The sequence below is a fragment of the Schistocerca nitens genome, chromosome 4 (assembly GCF_023898315.1).
Source record: "Schistocerca nitens isolate TAMUIC-IGC-003100 chromosome 4, iqSchNite1.1, whole genome shotgun sequence".
NCBI lineage: Eukaryota > Metazoa > Arthropoda > Insecta > Orthoptera > Acrididae > Schistocerca > Schistocerca nitens.
The window spans coordinates 893,619,384-893,625,383 of record NC_064617.1 but is presented as its reverse complement, the minus strand read 5'-3'; positions in this window follow the sequence as shown (position 1 = coordinate 893,625,383).

The following is a 6,000-nucleotide window of genomic DNA, read 5'->3' as shown; positions in this document are numbered from 1 at the left end:
CTAAGAGTTCAACATAATTTCAACTGGACTTCGAAAAGGCATGTCCAAAAGTAGCCACACTAGTATCATGTCCGATAAAAACAAATGGAAAGCAGCAGGTATTAAGAAGTCCTCCCAAACCTTTAAGTATCTCAGTTCATTGAAAAAGTCATAACGAGCCAGATTTCTTAAGTTTCTGTCATAGACAAAAAAATATTTATGCAAAGGTGCTGACTGCTGCAAAATAGTCATTTAATGATATTATAATATACAGTGTAAAGGATAAAAGCGAAACAATGTGGGATGTCATAAAAAAGGGAATAGGGAAGGCTTAATATCCCACTGTTAAGGGAGATAGATAAAGTAATAAATTATCTACCACATCTACCAAACGATGTGAATGAGCATTTTTGAAGTATTGCAGAGAATTTACAGCAAAAGTTCCCAAAAAACACACCTGTAAATAATTATGAACTAAGTGCAATGATGTTAATACCAACGACAAAGTGTGAAGTCAATGAAACTGCTCCAAAACTAAAGAATAAAGAGTCAGTAGTCTTAGCTGAAGCCGCGAGGTGTGTATTGAAAGAATACACACAGGGTCTACAAGCTTCCTTAACAAACATAGTAAACACAACCTTCACACTAACAAAATTTCCTGAGAATTTAGAACGGGCAAGAGTTGTAGCTCTCCTAAACAGAGGTAATGCAGAATGCATGGAAAATTACTGACCCATTGTCCTGCTGTCAACATTCTCAAAAATAATAGAATCATTTACGAAAGGGAACTTTGTGAATTACTTTAAGAAGAAGCTTTTAAGTGAAGCACACTTTGGTTTTCGAAGTGGTAGGACTGGATCAGCCATAGGAGAATTCAAAAAGTGGTACTTAGTGCTCGTGACGAAGATGAGCGCGTCACAGTATATTTAAGCTTTTTTGTCTTCTGACACTGTTGACTACAAGATTCTGCTACATAAGCTAGACAGATTAGGCAAAACTGGGATAGCTGATGACTAGTATTGATCTTAACTAGTAGATAGGGTACAAAGAGCAGAGATAACACACCCACAAAGAATTTCAAACTTTTAGTAAAACAATTACCAGAATCAAACCACATTAATATAAGAGTTCCTCAGGGTAGCGTTTTAGGACCAATACTGTTAGTTGTATACATCACTGACCTTCCCAGTAGTGTTAGACACGGGGAAAAGTTCTTTTCGGTGATATCAATATTACAGCCACTGAGGAAACAAGAAAATTCCTTGGAGAGAAAGCAAATGAAACAATAAGAAAGTTCAGAACTGGCTAGTGAGCAATAAAGTGACACTGAGCATAAAGAAAACGAATGCCTTTAATTTATGTTTAAAGAAGCAAAATGACACCGCTAAGTTAAATGTAGATGGCACCATCATACACTGTGTAACAAATGCAAAATTTCTAGGAATGAATATTGATTCTCAGTTGAAGTGGTGTGAACACACAGATGCTTGCAGACAGAATGTCAGCAGCACATTATATAACAGCCATTGTCATTTAATTATATACTATTCGTATGTACACTCTATTCTTAGTTGTGGCATTATTTTCTTCCCCAGAAAATAAAGCTAAAGCTAAGAATAGGGGAAGAAAATCACAAAATAAAAGGATAAATTTTCAAACCTCTACTCGAGAGCTGTAAGAATAGTAACGACAAATAGCACTCAGTCTGTCTATAGATCTGTGGGAAACACTACTGATTTTAGTTGGACTATTTACATTTATCAGTCAGATCTATGCATAAAAATATTGCTAATTACTGCACAAACAGCTGTTGAAAAGGTGGAGCAATATCTATATCCATCATACTGTTGCTAAGAAAGAATCAATATAAAACTCAAGAAAGCATTTCCTATCATATAATAAAACCGTACGATAATTTACCAAAGGAAATCAAAGAAATAGTTAAAATAAACTTATAGAAAAAAGCAGTTAAAAATTACCTATTCAGCTATACCTCCACTTCATTGAAGGATTGCTTTAGTAACACAGATTATGGTTTTGATAAACTTTAGGACAAATAAATAATAGTAACGATGATAAAGCATCTAGCATTCCACATATACTTTCACACTATATTTTCCCTTCTTTCTTCCTTTCTTCCTTTCTCCCAAAGCCATGCAGCAAGAATTGGGCGAATAAGCTCCTTACAATTCACTTCTTTCGTGTATGAGTTACATTTCCTTAAGATTCTGAGGCTGGTGTCTTCTTTTCCCACTATCTGTTTATATGGTCATTCCACTTAAGATCGCTCTGGAAAGCTACACCTAGATATTTCACGGCAGACGTTGTCTCCAGAATGTAGTAAGTTATTTAAGATTTCTTTTGTGTATTATATAACTTCTTTAAATAAAGTTTTCCACAAAACTTTATTAAATACTGTTTTCCATATATGCATTATTTCATGTGTGTAATTGTTGAACAAAGTAGTGGGGATTTAGGAGCCTTGTCGTTCTCCTATGTTAGTTGGCATCTGATTAGCCGTTTGTCCGTTGAGTTAGTGATCCTTGTGTTCTGATATAAACTTCTTATCGCATTTACTAGATATTTCGGATATCTGCGATTCGTTATTGCCTTCTCTTATTTGTCATCTTTAAAGTTCTTAAGTCTCAATATGACATTAGCTGTTTCCTGTCAATATAACTGTTGATATTTGAATTGAACCAATCCCAATGTTCCTGACGTGTTTTTCTTCTTCTACATTTAGCAACACTTTTTCTCTTCTCATGGCATTACTTCTTCTTGTCTTGAAGCTGTTTATAGACGCATCCCATTATTTAAAATCTTTCATTACACCCTCTAGTTCAAGTTTTTAGGCTTCTTCTTTTATTTACTTCCATTTTCCCGAGAGCTTCTCCTGCTACTCTATATACATTACTCAGATTTAGTCATTCTTCTTCCACACTATCTTCAGTTTGCAAGCTTACTAGGTCTTTTTAAATCTGCTTTGGTGATCTTTGACGCTGTCATGTTCAAGCATTGATCTTGTTGATTAGTTATTTATTTGTTAATTTACTTTCATTTTGCAAAATGATCTATTCTGAAAATGAGTAAAAATGATCTAATCGTGTATCTTGTCCCCTGTACATTCCTGTATCCCTTACATGACCCTCTGGCTTTTTAATTACCAAGAAGTTGTAAGTTATGGTCTAAGAGCTCTATTGGCCTGTGCATACATATTTGTCTGTTTTTTAAAGTGAATTTATTATTTTTAAATTATTGTAAGTGTCGGAATTAGTATTTTTCCCTTTTCATTACGTACTGGCTCTTAAAAATTACCCATGATACTCGTTACCGGGACATTTCCTATTCTGACGCTGAAATCAACCATCATAATTATCTGATCAGTAGCACTGCATTTATTCAGAGTCTTCTGCAATTCTCCAGAGGAGATTCTAAATTCACACTTTTTTTCTTTATCCTGGGGCATGTTCGCTTATAATGATGTCGTTGCCTATTCCCAGTTTCGGTTTGACTGTAAGTATTTTTTGAATTGTGTATATGCGATCTTTGATCTTTTTTCCCATTCCATTTTATGAAGTGCTGCACTTCAGTCTAGACTATAATTATTTTGAGTTTGATGGGAATGTGTATGAGCAATGCGACTGTCTAGTGATAGATAACTGTTAATCAAGTCACATGGAGGACGTTTAGCCGGCCACTGTGGCCGAACGGTTTTAGGCGCTTCACCTCGGAACTGCGATGCTGCTACGGTCGCAGGTTAGAATCCTGCCTCGGGCATGGATGTGTGTGTTGTATTTAGGTTAGTTAGGTTTAAGTAATTCTAAGTCTAGGGGACTGATAACCTCTGCTGTTAAATCCCATAGTGCTAAGAGCCATTTGAACCATTTGAACCAACTCATACCGACAAGTTTATCCACAACAGCTCTAACTGTCCTAGGCGCCAAAAGATGGCATTCTTTAACAAAATGGTGGCACGTGAATACAAGCTACCATTGGATGAGACGGAGATAGGCAACGAAATCAGGATGCTCTAGGAGATAGCTGTTGGCAGCGGTTACAAGCTGAAGTTGTTAACAATCTGACCGTAAGCATAAACAAAAGAAGCGTGTACTTAGTACAGAGACAAAGTATATTACTGCACGCTACCGTCGGGAGATCACCAGAAAATTGCTGCATTTCCGAAGAGATGCAAAACTGTATACAGGACGTCTGTTAATGAACAGATAAATATATATGCTATGTGAACCAGCCAATGGCAAAATATACAATAAATTGGCAAATTCAGGTGTCAACAAATTACAATGTTGTACCTTTGATAAGTACAACATAGGGCAGACGGGCAGGAGTTCCGAGATACGATATAAAGAGTGCATCAGTCCGTCAAATACAAAGGGTTACAGATAGGATGTATGAACTACGAGGCAACCTCCAGGTACCATTGTCCATACGACGAGCGTTTACTACTTTAAGCGTCTCATTTTCTAATCTAATTCACTCACCATCACCCGATTTAATTCGACTACATTCCATTATCCTCGCTGTGCTTTGCTGATGTTCATCCTGCATACTCCTTTCAAGACACTGCCCATTCCGTTCAGCTGCTCTTCCAGGCCATTTGCTGTCTGACAGATTTACAATGTCATCGACGAACTTAAAAGTTTTTATTTCTTCTCCATGGATTTTAATACCTACTCCGAATTTTTCTTTTGTCTAATGCCCCTCGACTCTTATAACTGCCGTCTGATTTCTGTACAAATGGTAAATAGCTTTCGCTCCCTGTATTTTACCCATGACACCTTCAGAATTTGTCATAACCTTTCTCTGTCTACAAATGTTAGAAGTGTAGGTTTGGTTTTCCTTAATCTATTTTCTAAGGTACGTCGTAGGGTCAGTATTGCCTCCCGTGTCCCAACATTTCTACGGAATCCAAACTGATCTTCCCCGAGGTCGGCTTCTACTAGTTTTTCCAATCGTCTGTATAGAATTCGTGTTAGTATTTTGAAGCTTATTAAACTGATAGTTCGGTAATTTTTACATTTGTCAACACATGCTTTCTTTGGGATTGCAATTATTATATTCTTCTTGAAGTCAGAGGGTATTTCGCCTGTCTCATACATCTTGCTCATCAGATAGTAGAGTTTTGTCAGGGCTGGCTCTCCCAAAGCTATCAGTAGTTCTAATGGAATGTTGTCTACTCCCGGGGCCTTATTTCGTCTTAAGTCTTTCAGTGCTCTGTCACTCTCTTCACGCATTATTATATCTCCCATTTCCATAATACTGTCCTCAAGAACGTCACCCTTGTATATACCTTCTATATACTCCTTCCACCTTTTTGCTTTCCCTTCTTTGCTTAGAACTGGGTTTCCATCAAAGCTCTTGATATTCATGCAAGTGGTTCTCTTTTCTGCAAAGATCTTTTTAATTTTCCTGTAGGCAGTATCTATATTACCCCTTGTGATATACGTCTCTACATCCTTAAATTTGTCGTCTAGCCATCCCTGCTTAGCCACTTTGGACTTCCTGTCGATCTCATTTTTGAGACGTTTGTAATCCTTATTGCCTGATTCATTTACTGCATTTTTAGTATTTCCCCATTCATCAATTAAATTCAATATCTCTTCTGTTACCAAAGGATTTCTACTAGCCCTCATCTTTTTACCTACTCGACCTATTTCATGTCTCAAAGCTACCCGTTCTTCTTCTACTGTATTTCGTTTCCCCTCGCTTGTCAATCTTTCCCTAATGCTCTTCCTGAACCTCTCTGCAACCTCTGGTTCTGTGAGTAACTCGCATCCCATCTGCTTAAATTATAATCTTTTTGCAGTGTCTTCAGTTTTAATATACAGTTCATACCAAATAGATTGTGGTCAGTCCACATCTGCCCCTGGAAATGTCTTACAATTTAAAACCTGGTTCTTAAATCCCTGTATTAACATTATATAATCTATCTGAAACCTTTTAGTATCTCCAGGGTTCTTCCATGTATACAACCTTCTTTCATGATTCTTGAAAAAAGTGTTA